Below are 19,106 nucleotides of genomic sequence, written 5' to 3'. Positions count from 1 at the left end.
ATGCAGCACATTACGTTCTGAGGCCTCCTCATGACAACATATACGGAGAGTTTAATAAAATTTTAATTAAAATTATTCTACAAGACTCCCATTAGCGCATAGACCAACTTCACATAAAAAAGTAATGACTACGTTTGTCAGGCTTATGTATTCTGCTTTAGAAAGAAGGTACTTACTCTACAATTTAGGGAGGATTGAGCCATTATAGATAGCTTTATACCTCCAGTATATATTTTTTTTAAGAATATTACCTTTTAAAAAAAAAAAAAATTGTGATAAGAAAAAAAATTGAAGGAAACAAAAAAAAAAAACACCTGTAAAAAAATTTATAACCATTCTCTTCGGTAAAGTTGCAAAGGAAAAAAATATTTGTGGGCTTCTTGGTTATGCCTGTTTCTGATACAGATGGTTAAAACTAAAGTGACCACTGTTACAGTGCTTTACAGTGACCAAAGAGGTTAGTCCTCTTAGATCTAACCTTCCTAGACTCCTGAATAGCAAATATGGTTCCATGCGATCAGAATTATAAAAAAGGTATTTTTGAAGAAACAGCACCACGTGTGTCCATGGGCTGTGTCTGATATTGCAGTTTACACCCACTTAATTGAATTTTTCTGTCCCTCTGTTTTGGAATAAAAGCAGACCTTTTTTTCTAATTCTGGACAACCCCTTTAAGAGTATAAGAAATTTGAATGACAACCTTAGTGGGAGCTGTAATGGTGGACTAAGAAAACAATATAATAAAAATCTGATTAATGTGAGACTTAGGGGCCATGCAGTTTGGTCGTATTGTAGACCGCATCTGTAGATCAAATAGGTCCGTAGTGGACTGTGTGCCGCCGATTTAAGACACATAGATATTATTACTCACAGATTCATTGTCTCATGAAGACAACCCCTTTTCCATATGCCCTATTAGGACAAATGGAGATTATAGAGGAGGTCTATTAGAGTTCCCTCTTATGGACCTGGCCCAACCATGCCTAACACAGTCAGACATATATTTGCAGGGCGAATGTTTGGCCGGTGACAGCTTCCCCTGGCGTTAAGCTGATCGCCACAGGTTTTTGGAGGTGGCCTGTGGCAATAATGTGATCGTCGTAAGGCCGGCTGTTGTGCCCGATACTGAGAGCTTGCCAGCGTCTCCCTCCTCGAAGGCTTCAGCAACACACGTCTGCACTGTTCCTCTGTCTCCACTAGGGTGCGCGCGCGCACGTCCCCGGCCTTAAAGGGCCAGCGCGTACTTGTGAAATGTTCCCTGCCCAATCCCTTTTCATCGAGGACTATAAAAACGGCTCTGCCCTTCCTCTCCTTGCTTGAGCGTTGTTGTGTCTACCCAAGTTCGTTAGAAAATGGTCCCTTAGTTGTATCCTGTTCCCAGTGTTCCCGTATCCTGTTTCCTTTATCCCATTGTCACGATCTGTGGGTATGTGGACTCACTAGGCCGCACCACCGTAGCGGGGTAACAGCTGGCCAAACAACATTGTACCAATGCTATGCAAAGTCCAAGCACAAGGGTACCTGTAATAGTCCAGACAGTAGCAGTGGCTAGGCACAGATGGTACTTAGATGGCAGGTGATGCAAAATGTGGCAGGAGGTACCAGGCTTGGCAGATGACACCAGACGTGATGACACCTCGACTCCAACACCAGAGAGGGCACGGAACAAATACAGCACGGGATACAGGTAGCAGGGCACGGGAACAGGATACGATTAAGGGACCATTTGCAAGACTAACATATGAACACAAACAACGCTCAGGCAAGGAGTGAAAGGGCAGGGCCCCTTTTATAGTCCAGGATGAATAGGGTTAATTAGTAAAATATTTTCACGTACTGGCCCTCTAAGGCCGGGCACGAGAGTGCACGCCTACCCTATGGGGCACAGCAGAGCGGAAGTGAGTGCTGGCGTCTCCTAGGGAGGAGATGCCGGGCAGCACTCACAAGTCCGAGGCCACAGCCGTCGAGGGGTGAGTAACAACGATGGGCTGCGGCCGTGGACGTTACAGTATCCCCCCTCTTATGCCCCTTCTTCTTGGGACTAGAGCGAGAGGGGGATTTCTTAATGAGGGTAGGTGCATTGAGGTTCCCTTCTGGCTCCCAGGATCTCTCCTCTGGACCAAACTCCTTCCAATCCACCAAATAAAAAGTCCTTCCTCCTACTTTCTTGAAGTCCAGGATCTCCTTTACCTCAAACACATCGGAAGAACCGCAGGGAGCAACTAGATGGCTAGGAGTTTTAGTGTAGCGGTTCAGGACCACAGGCTTCAGGAGGGACACATGAAAGAAGTAGGAAGCAGCCGAAGCTTATAGCAGAGAGGGTTCATTTGTTGCAGGATCTCAAAAGGTCCGATGGACCCGGGAGCAAATTTGTACGAAGGCACCTTCAGACGGATATTTCTTGAGGATAGCCAAAATTTGGTACCCGGAAGATACTGAGGCGGCTCTCTTCTCTTTCTTGTTTCCGCTTTTCGCTTCATGCGATCGACTGCCAGCAGAATAGAGTACCAGGTCTGTTGCCAGATTTGTAGAAAGTCCCCAAATGCAGAGTCAGCTGCGGGTACCGGAGATGTAGCTGAAACAGGAAGAGGGATTCTTGGATGTTAACTGTACACAATGTAGAATGAAGTGGGAGCAATGGACTCACTTGTGTAATTGTTATATGAGAACTTGGCTCATGGAAAAAGATGTACCCAGTCATCATGCTGCATGGAGATGAAGTGATGAAGATAATTCTCCATGATCTGGTTAATCCTCTCGACTTGACCATTGGACTGGGGGTGGTAGGCTGAGGAAAAGTCCAATTTCACATCCAGGAGTTTACAGAGGGCTCTCCAGAATTTTGAGGTAAACTGAACCCCCCGATCAGACACAAAGGGGCAAGCCATGCAAACGAAAGATGTGCTGAATGAAGAGATTAGCCAGGCAAGAAGCAGAAGGTAGACCAGTCAGCGGGATAAAATGTGCCATCTCCGAGAACCGGTCCGCCACCACCCAAGCAGTATTGCATCCTGCTGGGGGTGGAATGTCTGCGACAAAGTCCATCGCAATGTTCTGCCAGGGGGCATTGGGTACAGGCAGAGGTTGGAGCAGACCGGCAGGCTTGGAGTGAGCAACCTTGTTAGAAGCACACACAGTGCAGGAAAAGACAGAGTCCACAATATCTTTGGGCAGCGTGGCCCACCAAAAATGGCGAGTTATCAGGTCTAGAGTCTAACGAACACCAGCGTGCCCAGCCAGATTGGAGCTGTGTCCCCAGAGAATTATTTTCCTGTCTGCCAACCGAACAAAAGTCCTCCCCAGAGGGATGTTTCTAACTTGCAAAGGATTGGCATCGGCCCTCACATTTTTGTCAGCGGGACGCTAGTGGAGCACAAGTTGGAAACGGGTGAAGAACAGCGACCACCTGGCTTGACGGGGGTTTAGCCGTTGAGCTGACTGGAGATAGGTAAGGTTCTTGTGGTCGGTGTATATCAGGATGGGGTGAGCTGCACCCTCAAGCAGATGTCTCCAATCCTCCAGAGTCAATTTGATGGCCAGTAACTCCCGATATCCAGTAGAGTAATTACGCTCTGCAGAGGAAAAAAGTCCTGAGTAAAAGCCACACACCACTGGGTTTCCTTTGACGCTGCTCTGGACCAGAAGTGCACCTGCACCAACAGAAGAAGCGTCTACCTCCAACGAGAACTGCCGAGACACGTCAGGATAATGGAGGATTGTGGCTGAAGTGAAGGCATTCTTGAGGCTATTGAATGCTCATTCTGCCTCTGGAGTTCACACCTTGGCGTTCATACGTTTCTTGGTTAGTGTAGAGATGGGGGCTGTCAGTGAAGAGGATTTTGGGATAAATTGCGGGTAGAAGTTAGTGAATCCCAAAAAACACTATATGGACCGCAGGCCCTGAGGACGTGGCCACTCCAGGAAGCACTATACTTTTTCAGGATCCATCTTGAGACCCTGATCTGAGATGATGTAACACCCGGGAAGGGAAGATAATTTTTTTCAAAAGTGCACTTCTGTGTTGTCAGATCTGGGGAGAAGATCAAAATGTCGCCGTCTCAAATGTCTTCCACTCGTCACCTTGACGGATTTGCTTCAAGTTGTAGGCCCCACGCAAGTCTAGTTTAGAGAAGATCTTGGCTCCTCGTATACGATCAAATAATTCCGAGATCAGTGGCAAAGGGTATTTGTTTTTGACCGTGATCTGGTTGAGACCACGGTAGTCAATGCAGGGTCGAAGAGATTTGTCTTTTTTCTTTACAAAGAAGAACTCGGCAACGGCCGGTGAGGAGGATTTTCGTATGAAACCCCTCTCCAGATTCTCCTTGATATAGGCCGACATGGACTAAGTCTCTAGCAAAGAGAGGGGGTATACCCGTCCACGGGGAGATTAAGCATTAGGAACCAGTTCAATCGGGCAGTCATACGCCCGGTGTGGGGGAAGCACCTGAGCCTCCTTCTTGACAAAGACGTCCGCAAACTGCGCAAAATGAGTGGGTAATCCTGTCAATGACTAAGACATAGGAGGCAGGACAGGATGAATATGTAACAGGCAGCGGTGGGGAAATATGGAACTAGATTGGAGAACTTCCCCGGAATTCGAGTCTAGAACCGGGGCATGAAGCCGGAGCCAAGGCAGACCCAGTAACACCGGATTGACAGCTTTGGGCAAGATGAGGATGCTCGGTATGAAAGGCTCCCACTTGGAGCTTCAGTGGCTTGGTCACAGACAAGACGGGATCGGGCAGAAGAGGGCCATTCACCGAGGCAACAGCCAGGGGTGTCTCCATGGGAACCGTCGGCAACTGAAGCTGATCCACTAGGTCCTGTGGGATGAAGTCCAGGTAGGCAGAGACTCGGTGCCTCTTCCCACCGGACACTATGGTCACGGGAATGGACAATTTGGGAGAGAGTTTGCTATTTAGTCCTTTACCACCTAGGGTTGTCACTCCAACCAATTCTAGGTGCTGGAATTTTTTGGCTTTTGGGGACACAGACGCACAAAATGGCCTCCGAGGCCGCAATACAGACAGAGTCCCGAAGTGCATCTGCGTTGTTTCTCTTGGACAAACAACTTGAGACGGTCTACTTGCATAGGCTCCTCAAATGGATCTGCTGATGAGAGCAGTAGGGGTTGCTGGAACGTAGGAGCCAGCCTAGGAAGTCTTCTGGCCCGGCGAACCTCTTGAGACTGTTTCTAGATCCTCATGTCAATCCGGGTGGCTAGAAGAATGAGGTCATCTAGGGTAGAAGGCAGATCTCTAGCGGCAGGCTCGTCTTTGATATCGGAGGATAGACCCTACCAGAATGTAGCCACCATGGCTTCGTTGTTCCAGGTCAGCTCTGCCGCCAGGGTATGGAACTGAATGGCGTACTTGTCCACGGAGGTGTCTCCTTGGCGAAGGGTCAGCAGGGATGCAGCTGGTAATGAGACTCACCCAGGTTCCTCAAATACAGTGGGAAAAGTCTGTAGGAAATACTGTAAATCACGGGTCTCTGGTCCTGATGTTGCCAGATGGGATTCGCCCATGACAGGGCCTTGCCAATAAAGAAAGAGACTATGAATGCGATCCTTGCGCCATCGGAAGGAACTGCTCTGGCATGAAGGATGGAGTAGATCTGACATTGGTTCAGAAATCCCCTGAGGAGGTAGTGGCAGCGAGAATCGGTACTGCCAGGAGGTGTAGTAGGAGGAACATTAGGAGCAGGCGCCGTGAAGGCTGCAGCTTGCTTATCCATCCGATTAGCAATAGCGTTCACTGCCTGGAGGAGTTGGTCCTGTCGGGACCGGAGGTCTCGCATATCTGCCTGCATGATTTGTGACGTCGTCATGGTCTTGGGTTGACCAGCGGGGTCCATGGCCTGAGCGTACAGTCACGATCTGGGGGTATGTGGACTAGGGATGTCACAATACCAGAATTTGGACTTCGATACCAATACTTCGTGCAGTATTGCGATACTCGATACGAAATAATAAAAATGAAAAAAAGTTCTTCCATTCCAGTTCTTTCCCACCGGTGATGAATTTTGAACCTCCATGTGCCTCATATTAATAGTAATTAATTCCATCATGTTTCTCAGTCATGGACAACATTGGGTTAATGTGTGAGGTACATGATGGGGTTAATTAGTGTTAATGTAAGGCACATGGAGGTTCAAAATTCAGTGCCTCCCATTAATAAGTGAAAGAAAGCAGTTTTTTATTTTATAACAGCGTAAATATGAATGACGCTATAAATGTGGTATTACGGTCGCGTCGATACCGAATGTGTATATTTTATGTAATGAGACTTATTTAAATGTTTATTGTAATGTGTATGTTTTTTTTTTAAAATTTAACAATACTTTTTTTCACTTTTTTATTTTAATGCACTGACATATATCTATATGTCAGTACATTAACCTGTGTACTAATAGTACACAGGCATTTGTTAGGACATACCTCAGTATGCCTTAACAACAGGAAATATGGTCAGACAGCCCTGGGGTCCTTCAATGGATTCTGGGCTGTCTGCCCATATATGGTATGTCCCTTGATCGCGTCACAGGAATTCCCTGTGACGCGATCCAAAGGGCATCCCCTCTTCTCATTTTCCCTGTGAATACCATGGTCAGCTTTGATCGCAGCATTCAGGGGGATAGCGGCGGAGATGAGAGGTCTCTCTGATCTCCGCCGTTAGAACGGGGCTGCGGCTGTGTGGTACAGCCATTGCCTTGCTCCCGAGTCCTGAGGAGTGCATGCGCGGTCAGCAAGAGGTGATGCGACCAGCGCTGCACTAATGAGCAACGGCACTGCAAAACAGCCCCATGGTCTGTCTTCAGTGCCTGCGCCGCCGCTCATTAGTGCAGCGCCGGCCGCATCACCTCATGCTGACCGCGCACGCAGTTATTGTCAGGAGCGTCATGAATCATAAATTCATGTATTACAATACTGAGCTGTCCGGCCACACAGCTTAGTATCGAAATACATGAAATAACGGTATCGAACCGTTTGAGGGTGCACGGTATCGAAACAGTATCGAAGTTTTGATGCATCGTGCATCCCTAATGTGGACCCACTAGGCCACACCGCCGTAGCGGGGTAGCAGCTGGTCAAACAATAGTGTACCACGTCTATACAAAGTCCAAGCACAAGGGTACCTGTAATAGGCTAGACAGTAGCAGTGGCTAGGCACAGATGGAACTTAGATGGCAGGTGATACAAAATGTGGCAGGCGGTACCATGTGTGACAGATGGCCCTAGACGTGGTGTAAGACAGCAGATGGTACAACACGAATCCAACACTAGAGAACACACACAGGAACAAATACAGCACGGAATACAGGATACAGGTAGCAGGGCATGGGAACACTGGGAACAGGATACGACTAAGGAACCATTTGCCAGACTAACTTAGGAATACAAATAACACTCAGGCAAGGAGTGAAAGGGCAGGGCCCCTTTTATAGTCCAGGATGATTAGGGCTAATTAGTAACATATTTTCACGTGCTGGCCCTCTAAGGCCGGGCAAGAGCGTGCACGCGCACCCTACATGACACTGCAGAGCGGAGCGGAAGCAAGTGCTGAGGTCTCCTAGGGAGGAGTTGCCGGCCAGCACTCACAAGTCCATGGCCGAGGCCGTTGAGGGGTAAGTAACAACGTGGACGTTACACCCATATCCAGTAATAGTGTTTGTTCCTGAGCAAAGTCTAGTGTTGGATTCTTGTTCATCCTCTGTGCCACGCCAAGCGTCTTCTGTAACACCAATTGTCATCTGTCACGCCAAGCGTAATCTGTCATGCCAAGTGTCATCTGTGTCGAAGTGTCTACTACTATACATTTTTAAGTTGTCAATTAACCCAAGGTCGACTGCATTCTAACATTGTAATATACTTACTTTTTTAAAAAGGCCCTCACTCTCAGCTCTCCCCGATAGTCACATGACCTGTGACGTCACATTTTCTTCTGCCTGTAGTGGTGTCCCATATACCAATCACAGGACCGAGTATATGGAAAGTAACTAGTGACACTTAGTTTAGGGGGCATGTATTATCACAGCGGGGATCGCCCATGCGCGGTCCCGCTGTACTCTCAAATAAATATAATTAATCTGCTGTTTAACGAGTACAAATCCTCTGGCAGCTGCATAGAAATGAATGGAGCGCTGGTTGAGCATGCACACCAGCGCTCCATTCCATCCAGAAAGCTGAGTAAACAAACATAGCCCGCAAGCCATGTCAACAAACAGTGCACGCCGTGTGCGCGAGTAGTAGTACGTACCAATTTTTTTAGTACGGATAATTTCAATAGGTCAGCTACAGTAAGGGAACACGTGTTGTTTTTAGAGGGATCTCAGAAGATCCCTTTAAGGCTGTCCAATCCAGTTAATGAAGGTCTGTCATGGGGATCGAACTTTATATTTGGACATTTATTAGATGCTCTAATACAACAAAGCAATTTTATTTGTATTGTACTTATTTTTGGCCCATCTAAACATCAAATTCCTCCCATCTGATAAGCCAAGAAAGGTCATATGACCTGCTTTACAGCACCTTTATAATAAAGAAGTTGTGGATTGGGGCTCCTGATACCTCTGGTCACAATCGTATTTCAATGACTGAAGAGGTTTCTGAACATTTGCAGAAAGGAACTGCAGGCTTCTGGAAAGTGAAAAAGATGCCACTTTCCCCTAATAGGATATATTACAAAGTATAATTTATTCACACGTACTAATGATTTATGCAAAATAATAACATATATATAGTTAATCTACTGTTTAGATTGGAACTATTTCATTGATGAATTTGGAAAGTATTTGCAATCAGCAGTGGTGAAAAGTGGTACTGCAAGTGAGAAATGTAACTCAATTTCAAATAAAATTAATCGCAACAATTTCCAAAATGGCAGACTTCAGAAGGGATCTTTAACGTATGTTAAATATATTATATAACATATATATTCCTATATTTTAATTTTTTTAAAGGTTATCCATTCCTCTTAAGGACATTTTCATTAAATAATCTCAATAGGTAAAAACAAAAAAATCCCTTTAAGGTGTTTGTCATAATAATATAGTGAGGTCAAGAATGAGAATCTGTGGATAGCAGGGATTCTGTTTAAATTAATGGATCATCCCACGGTTCCTCAGACATATCTCAAAGGTTCCTACATTATGTAAGGGAGGTGTAATTACAAAAGTTTTTCTGATTGGCCCAGCGGCTTCACTAAAAGGTGAGTACGTATATACCATGATGCTACATTTTGCCCCACCCCGATTGGCAAATACATCTAGTAGCTTATCCGTATTAGGGCATTGTCCTCATTTAAAGGGGTATTTCTTAGAGACACATTCCCCTCATTTTCTCTTTCTCGAACCTCTTAAGCATACTTTTATTAGTTGAAGTTTTTTAGTTGGCTCTTTAAATGAAGAATAAACCTTTCTTCGTTCTACCCTGATTTATGTAAACTAGGGCAGTTAAGTGATCTGTGACTGCTTAACCAGCTGAATCCCAATCAATACCACTTCAAATAGCCGGGTTATTATCCCCGTGTCTCCACCAGGGAAACATTTTCATGCATACAAAGCAATTTGCTGTTTGGTTCATTAAGTTAATTGGAATTAAGACGTGTTTTTTGTGTTTCTGTGCCATGCGTGACGTTTACGGCCATTTCTGCATTTTTTTTTCCCCATTTAGCATTTTCTCTTTCTGCTTTTTCTTCATGCGACTCTTTTTTTATTGCATTTACTAGTCATATTATAGATCACTGGACTCTGTCCAATGACATTTACTCACTATGATTAAATGGGAAATTAACTGAAATCAGCAAATAGCGACTATTTTCTCTTTGGAATTTTTTTGGACATTTCGCTTTGGTGTTCTGGATTTCCAGGAACGGGTAGCAGGCATCAAGGAAATAACACATAAGCTTAACAAAAAAGGTACCTTACTAGGGCACCATTGGGGAGCAATTTGTGTGATTGAGATGATAACTATTCAGAATGGTTGTCACTTTTTTCGCCCTTGCCATGGTCAGACTGGCCAACTAGAGTATCAAAGGATCCTCCAGTTTGCCCCACAACCATTGAATGATGCAGATCATGCGGTGTGAATTTTATTACTGGCAAAAACACAATAATATATTTTTTACTAGTATGACATTAAATAATACCGTAATATATGTAATTGTCACCTTTTGACAGGGCCTGGGAAAACTGTCTTGGTGTACAAAGAATGTCCCCCTTGATTTTTCCTTGATCTCTAAAGTTCTCTATGATAGATGTTGGATGGACAATCAATAATTTAATTAACTCTTTGCTGCCACTCCCTCTTTTGTCCACCAATCCCTTACATTCTTATTTATAATACACTGTCCAAATTTCCCTCCACCCCTGCTCAGCCCCCACATGGGCAGTTCTTAATGCAGGGCCGACTGGTCACCTTACCACTTATCTGTAATAGGGTCGGCTGGCTCCTGCAGCTCCTCTCCTGCCTCAATCCCTCACCTATTGTAACGTCTGTGGTCGCTGACCACGAACTCCTTCCATCCAGTTGACGCCCTTCTCTCCAGAGATGTCTGCACATACGGCTGTCCTGTTCCACAGTGACCACCAGGGTGCGCTCGCGAGCTCGCTGGTGGGAGATTGAACTGATTGCTCCCAGAGCACCCTGGGCTATAAGAAGGGCTGTGCCCCTTCCTCCCATGCCTGAGCGTTGTTGTCGTACCCAAAGTTTGTCTATGCAAATGGTCTCCTTGTGTTTTCCAGTTCCCAGTGTTCCCCGTACCTGTATCCTGTATCCCGTGCTATCCTGGTCAAGTGCCGTGTTGAGAGGAGAGTTTATGCAGGAGAAAAGAGGATCATTCCAGGGGCGCTGCTGAGTGGTTACCACCACTCAGCAGCGCCCCTGGAATGATCCTCTTTTCTCCTGCATAAACTCTCCTCTCAAACGGTCCATTTGGATGCCGTCTCGGATCTGGCAGCAGCACTGTGGTTACATTTATATGCTTGTTTAACTCCCTACCTAGGTGAGCAAAATACTTATATTACGGCATCATTGCCCTACCTTTACCGACTGATCTGCACAAGGTGGCGCCGTGTTTTTTCTCTCTTTATTCCAAGTGCCGTGTTGAGCTGTAGTCGTGCTGTGCTGTATTCCACGCCTGTCCTGCTACTCCACGCCTGACGTCTACCTGCTGCCTACTCCCAGCCGAGCCTGCCTTGCTACTGCCCTAGCTGCCACAGGTACACTATATGAACTATAGACTGTGACCTGCGCCCTGTTGGCCAGCTGCCATACCGTCAAGGCGCTACGGCCCAGTGGGTCCACGAACCCTATCTTAGTGTTCTTTGTAAACAAGTAAATTGTGCCCCCCATTAGTTTCCTAGGCAGCTGCCCACCCCTCTTCCTACTCCAAGAGCATTAGTGACTGCTAGAGGCATAACTTGAAGCTGCTGGGCCACAAGGCAAAATCTGAAAAAGGACCCCCCACCTACCATGTGACCTTTATAATACTGGTTGGTGTCTTCTTACGTGGCAAAGTGGTCTAAAGCAGGGGTGCACAATCTGTAGCGCGGGGGCTGCATATGGCTTGCAATGCCATTCGGTGCGACCCCAAGCTATCTCTAACACCCCCATATTTGGGGACTCCTCTCTGTTTGTCCCTCCAGAAGTAAAAGAGATGAGGTGGAGAGGTGGCTGTGGATGAATGTGGCTCTCTCCATTATAGTTTCTACGAGTAACTCTCAATGAACGGATACTCCTGAATACATACATAAATTATCAACTATCAACCTGATAATTTTCTGAATGCTGGGGGCCCCAGCATTGGGACCTCCACCGATCATGAGAGCGGAGGATCCGAACCCATAGAACCTCCTGACTGTAGCCCCACCCCCCCCCCCTAAGGAAGAGCTTGAATGGGAATGTCTACGAGAATAACAAAATTGCGGCAAAAATGTGAGTTATGTGCAAATAAAAATAAAAAACAGTTAACATACCCGACAAGAGGGGTCAGGAAAGACAAGTGAAGAAGAGACAAAGGACAATAGAGGGGTGGGGGGGGGGGTGGGAGAAGAATTCACCAACCTGGGGTTCTGTATAAGGACCTGACTAGTGGGCGGGTCTTTTCTCCTGCGGAGCTTCTATACTATTGCAGCAGGACCTAATTGGTCGGCGGGGTTTCCCTCCGGGACAGAGCTTCTGCTCCTCCCACGCTAGATCTCATTTCGATTGAGCATCTTTGTGATGTGCTGGAAAAACAAGTCCTATCCATGAAGGTAACTTACAGGACAAAGGATCTGCTGGTAGCGTCTTGGTACCAGATATCACATAAACCTTCAGATATCTTGTGGAGTCCAATACTCTATGGCTCAGAGCTGTTTTGGCAGCACGTGGACGACCAACACTATATCAGGCAGGTTGGTTTAATGTTATGGCTGATCATTGGATATAGTCTTATTATTATCTCCACATTGTATCTCTGTATGCCTTCGATTTTATACAGTACGTTCTATGCTCCATCACATGCCATAATACACAGATATTCTTCTCCAGAAGCATGGGATCAATAGTTCCACAATACTGTGCCGTGCAGGGATACCATGTGGTGACATGGGGAATGCTTATCAGTATTGCCCCTGAGCTCTGTGCTTTGGAAAGGAAAGATTAAAAACATATAAATGAGGTCAAGAAACCAGATAGCAGCTATACCTGTCTGCAGGGTTATTTTTTTTAACCACATCGATTTTAGAATGCACAGCTTACAAGAGACAGTCTTGCCTATGGCTCTGTATTACGTGTGTGTGTGTGTGTGTGTGTGTGTGTGTGTGTGCCCTCACAGATGTTTTTTTTTACCCTATCCTGAATTAACTGTATGATCATGGATTGGAATTGATGGATTTTTTTCAACCTTACAGAAATAGCCGGACACATCATGCAATGATTGGGGGAGGCAAACATGACCAGGGTTGCAGGGGAGAAGGAATGAGGTGAAAAGTTCAAGGGAAGGAGGGGGAGGAAGGTGGAGGGGAGGGGGCGTGGTGGACAGAGGGAATATAGGAAGGGTGAGAGACAGTCTCGCGCCATTCACGCCCCAGGAAAGCAGTTAGACTTGTACTGACCTTGAGAACGATGCAGGCCCTGATGGAGCAAGTGCGGCAGGCTGTGGCGCAACGGGGCATGGCCTGGCTTGAGGAGGAGCTCGGGAGGACGGGTCCAGTGGCATCTGGGACGGAGTTGTCGGCAGGGCTGGAGGAGGCAGCGGGTTCGAGTGCGGCCGGGACGCAGGCAGCACCTGAGGTGATGACATCCCCCCTCCGGCGGTCGCGGCGGGTGCGGCCGCCAGAACGCCTTAGCCCGGACGAATTGCCTAGGGCTCGACGCAGGCTTGGGAGCCCCTCGAGGGACGCTCTGGGCTGGGTTTCCGCTTCCACCACTAGGGGGCGGAGGTCCCATTCCGGGAGGAATCCCGGTCGCCGGTCAGGCCCTCCGGAGAGTGGAGGGCAGGGTCCCAGGCCAGTGGGACAGCCTCCCATCTCCAGGTCAGCACCACGAGGATTTGCGGCGGGCCGTTCTGGCGATGCTCCAGTCGGGCGGCCCGCCTGTCAGCAGGAAGATGTCCTCGGACGGTCACGCAGGCCACAATCGGTGGTGCTGCAGAGACGGTGGGAGGGGGCAGCGGCGGAGAGAGAGCGGAGGCCGGAACGGCTTTTGACGTCTGGCGACACTTATGCGGTTCAGGATGGTGTGCACAGCTGCAGAGCCTGCGGTGTGGCTTCAGGCCCCAGATGTCCGGAGGTGGGCGAAAACGGAGCTGTGCAAATGGAGGATGATCGTCAAGGAGATCCCGTCGCCCCGGCTGGTGGGAACTCAGCGCCCATGCAGTCTGGTGAGTCGATGTCACCATTACATACATTTCCAGCGTTATTTAGATCCCCGGGGTTTGGGGAGGGTTCCCAAGGGGAGGCAGTTAGGAATGTTGAAAATATTGGGTTGTTGTCTGTTGGGAGAGGGGGGGAGATGTGCAGGAATTGCTTGGCTGTGTAAAGGCGTTGCTAGCGCGTTGTGAGGAGGGTAGGTTGCCTGCTGCATCCCCGGTTGAGGCGTGGGTTCCGGCAGCGGGGGGGGGGGGGTGAATCGGTGCAACCCCCGAGGACGATATCCGAGGTGGAGGTCGGGGGAGTGACGGTTGCGGTTCAGACTGATAAAGATAAGGATGTGGATAGGGTGAGGTTACATGATAAAGCTAAAGGCGAGGTGTACGTTTGTTTTGAGGGGTTGTTGGGGTCGCATTTGAAGACTGAAGCGAAAGAAAAAATTTGGAGGGATGAGTACGTAGAAATTTTTTCGCTTCTTCCTCTGGAAAAGTTTAATTTAGACAAGGGTAAAAGGTGGGAAAGTAAAAAGGAGGAGGAAGAGAAGCGTCGATATCGTTTAATCCCACAGACGTTTGGCGTTTGCCATACTGGCCAGTGTTGTAGGGGAAAAAGCCCAGGAGAATTGCTCCGCCCTTTTCGGGTACATGGATGCGATCGGTGAGGCGCATCGCTCGTATGGGGGTCAGACTTGGCTGCGGTATGACGAACAGTTTTGTCAGAGGAAAGCGGTTCGTCCCAACATTAGATGGGATAATAAAGACATTGGGCTTTGGTTAAAATTAATGGCCCCGGCTAAGTTCGGGCAGTCCTTTCAAGGGGGGGGGGGCTGGGGTTGCCGGCCCCTCAGGACAATCAGGGCAATCGGGGGGAGGAACAGGAGGAAGGGCGGGCTTGTGCTGGCAGTTTAACGACGGTCAATGCAAGTTTGGGGCGGGTTGTAAGTTTAAGCACTCTTGCTCCTCTTGCGGCGGGACTTCGCACGGGTCTGCCAAGTGTTTCAAAAAAGGGAAGGGAAAAGGGGGAAGTGGTTGGGGTCATGGAGCTGACGCCGGTGAGGTGGGAAGAGATGGAGCCGTACCTAAATAGGTTCCCGGACAGGGAGAAAGGCGAGTTGTTGTTGCGTGGTTTTCAGTTTGGTTTTGTGATCCCTTCCCCGGTTCATGCGGTCCCCCTTTCCCTACGGAATTTAAAGTCGGCAATGGAGTATCCGGAGGTAGTGTTAGACAAGTTGCGTAAAGAAGTGGGGTTAGGGCGCATGGCGGGGCCGTTCCCGGTGCGGCCCGTTCAGGACATGGTTGTGTCTCCGTTAGGGGTTGTTCCAAAAAAGGAGCCAAATAAATTCCGGCTTATCCATCATTTGTCGCATCCGCGGGGGTTGTCTGTAAATGACGGCATTGCGCCCGAGCTGTGCTCGGTGGTATATACGTAGTTTGACGCGGCAGTTGAGTGGGTGCGGCGGTACGGGGCGTGGGCCCTTATGGCAAAGACCGATGTGGAATCGGCTTTCCGGCTTCTCCCGGTTCATCCGGATAGCCAGCGGCTGTTAGGGTGTTACTGGGAGGGGGCTTATTATATGGATCGGTGTCTCCCGACGGGTTGTTCAGTATCTTGCGCGTACTTCGAGGCGTTTAGTTCGTTCCTAGAGTGGGTAATCCGGGAAGTGGGAGGGTTAGAGTCGGTCATACATTATCTAGATGACTTCCTGTGTGTGGGCCCAGCGGGTTCGGAGGTGTGCGCCAATTTGCTGGGGGCAATGCAGTGGGTCGCTCAGCGATTTGGGGTTCCGTTATCTCCAGAGGAGACCGTGGGTCCCAGTACTTGTATAGTTTTTCTTGGGATTACCCTGGATTCGGTGGCATTGGAGTGTCGACTTCCTAGGGACAAGCTGGAAGTGTTGCGATTGGAAGTGAGCAGGGCGGGTCGGCTTCATAAGATTCAGCTGCGGGAGTTGCAGTCGTTGTTAGGAAAACTTAATTTTGCTTGTCGGATAATGCCCATGGGCAGAGTTTTTTGCAGGAGGTTGGCGTCAGCAACGGCGGGGGTTAGAGCCCCACATCATTTTGTGCGGTTGACGCGTGAGCATCGGGATGACTTGGCAGTATGGAGAGAGTTTTTGAATTTGTATAATGGAAAATCGTTGTTGATCTCGCCGGTGGTGGATAATGTGCAATGGGAATTGTTTACCGATGCTGCAGGTAGTGTGGGTTTAGGTATTTATTGCGGAGGACAGTGGTGCGTGGGCCAGTGGCCGGAGGAATGGGTGTCGTTGGGACTGGTTCGTAATCTTGTACTTCTGGAACTATTCCCGATTGTGGTGGCGGTGGAGATTTGGGTGGAGCGTTTCCGTAATAGCAAGGTGCGGTTCCACTGTGATAATATGGGGGTGGTGTTGGCAATCAATAATGTAACGGCTTCTTCACCCCCGGTGGTGAGGTTGTTACGGCGGCTGGTGTTGCGTTGTTTGGAACTCAATGCGTGGATTGTTGCGGTTCATGTTCCGGGGGTACAGAATGACATCGCGGATTCTCTCTCTCGCCTACAGTGGGAGCGGTTTCGTCTGTTGGCACCGGAGGCGGATCTGGAAGGGGTCGCGTTACCGGGATGGCTTTGGGACGTGGTTTAAGAGCAGCACGAGGTTTGATTTAGTCTTCTCTAGCGCCTGGTACATGGTTGGCGTACGACGTGGCGTGGAGGCACTGGGTGTCGTGGTTAACAGGTTCGCCCGGAGGCGGGTCGATGGAGGAACAAGTGGTAGCTTTGTTGGGGTTTTTGGGATGGGTCTCAGTGGAAGGCTGGTCGGTGTCTAAAGTGAATTGTTTCGTGTCAGCTTTGGCCTTTGGTTTTAAACTAAGGGGGTTGGGGGACGTGACGAAAGATTTCTTGATTGTCCAGGCATTGAAGGGGTTTCGGAAAAAGGGGGCGGGGCGGCCGGACGGCCGTCGCCCGGTTTCTTTTGCGCTTTTGGAGCAGTTAGGTGAAGCGTTGGGGAAGGTGTGTTTCTCAGGCTATGAGGTAGCATTGTTTCAGTTGGCTTTTTCATGGGCGTTTTTTGGGGCTTTAAGAGTGGGCGAGTTAATTTCCCCTAGTAAGAAGAGAGCGGGGGGTTTGCAAGCGGAAGATGTAACAGGAGGAAGGGGGAGAGTGGAATTCTGGGTGAGGCGGTCGAAGTCGGATCAAAGTGGAAAAGGTAAACGAGTGGTTCTGGGGGCGGTGGCAAGGGCGGGGTTGTGCCCGGTGAAATGCTATGAGCGGTACGTCGCGCTGCGAGGGTGTAGGGGGGGACCGCTGTTATGTCATACGGATGGGGCTTTCTTGTCAAGATGCCAGTTTACAGCTGTCTTCCGTATATGTTTGCAGGTGTTGGGTTTGGATAAAGGTATTTATTCACCGCACTCCTTTCGTATAGGAGCAGCCACAGAGGCTGCGTCATGGGGGTTGGGGCCTGATGTGGTGAAGCGCATAGGTCGTTGGGAGTCGGGGAGGTATAAGTCCTACGTGCGTCTCCACTTTATGTGATTTGTTTTCTCGTATCAACGTGCTGTTTTTTGGTTGGTGTTATCGTTGTTATTCTTTTATTTCAGATGGTACACCGGCACTGGTGTGGATTCTTGGGCACTCATATGTGCACTGGTGGCCGTTAAGGGCGGATGTGCGGCCAGATGGGCGGCAACTGGGGTTCTAAAGGTCGGCGGTGGTGATACGGTGGCTGGGCACGCGCGGTATGGTGTGGAGTCGAGTTTTGCCGGATTTCCATCGGTATGCGCAGTTGGATCGGCTTCCTGATTTGTTGGTCCTTCATGTAGGGGGAAACGACTTAGGTACTCGCCCGTTTAGAGAATTAATTCGGGATGTGAAGTATGACCTTCTCCAGCTTTGGTCCTGTTTTCCGAAGGTAAAGGTGATTTGGTCGGAAATAGTGCCGCGTAGTGTATGGAGAAATGCGCGTTCGGTAGAGCGTGTGAACAAGGCCCGGGTGAAAGTCAATCGGGCGGTTTCCAGCTTTGTGGTAAAAAACGGGGGATTTTTTGTGCGGCACTACGATTTCGAGGATGGCCAAGGGAAGTATTGGCTAGGTGATGGAGTGCATCTCAATGCGGTGGGAATTGACCTATGGGCCTTGCGGATTCAGGAAGGAATCGAGCGGGCGATGATGGATGGTGGGGGCTCGCATACTTAAAGGTGGTCTAAGTATGCTCGTGTGGCGGATTGGGGGGTCCTTGGAGTTGGTGGTAATTTGAAGTAGGGGATTCATCAGAGGTATGGTCCCTAACAAATACATAATTGCTCATGGAGATGGGCATATTTTGGACTCCTGCTGGGTGGTGTCCCGGGGAGTGGTTTTACATACTTGGCAAGCCAACTGCGGAACAGAAAGGTGCCTCTGAGCCTGTAGGGGACGGCTGGGGGTAAGTAGCTATACAGGGGGAAGTTAGGCGCCAAAGTTTTGGAGCTCCAAGGACTTCCCCTTTCCTAGTAATGTTATTTATAAAGGAATGTTTTATGTTCATGTCAATTTGTTAATAAAATGGCTGCTGTGGCCGAAAATTTCCAACCCACTGTCTCGTGTGTCTCACTGGGGGAGGGGAGAGTGACATGTGAGGAGGGGAAAAAGGCCTGGAAGCAAGAAAGGGGGTGGACAGTATTGATGGGAAGGTTAAGCAATAAGGGTTTGAAATGGGGCGAGCTCTGTAATCCCATGGTCAAGAAATAGCCGGACACATCATGCAATGATTGGGGGAGGCAAACGACCAGGGTTGCAGGGGAGAAGGAATGAGGTGAAAAGTTCAAGGGAAGGAGGGGGAGGAAGGTGGAGGGGAGGGGGCGTGGTGGACAGAGGGAATATAGGAAGGGTGAGAGACAGTTTCGCGCCATTCACGCCCCAGGAAAGCAGTTAGACTTGTCCCGCCCGCCCTCCCTTAAGATAGGGTTATGTTTTGTTTAGCAATGTGGATTCTTTGTTGCTGCTGGTGTTTTTTCTTTTACAGGAGTCGGCTGGTGGTGACTGGTAGGAGCGGAGTCACGGTGGCTTTGTTGGCGGATTGGGGGGTCCTTGGAGTTGGTGGTAATTTGAAGTAGGGGATTCATCAGAGGTATGGTCCCTAACAAGTACATAATTGCTCATGGAGATGGGCGTATTTTGGACTCCTACTGGGTGGTGTCCCGGGGAGTGGTTTTACATACTTGGCAAGCCAACTGCGGAGCAGAAAGGTGCCTCTGAGCCTGTAGGGGACGGCTGGGGGTAAGTAGCT

The sequence above is a fragment of the Rhinoderma darwinii genome, chromosome 5, assembly GCF_050947455.1.
Source record: "Rhinoderma darwinii isolate aRhiDar2 chromosome 5, aRhiDar2.hap1, whole genome shotgun sequence".
Lineage (NCBI taxonomy): Eukaryota > Metazoa > Chordata > Amphibia > Anura > Rhinodermatidae > Rhinoderma > Rhinoderma darwinii.
The sequence above is the reverse complement of the archived record's forward strand: the minus strand, read 5'-3'. Positions refer to the sequence as shown.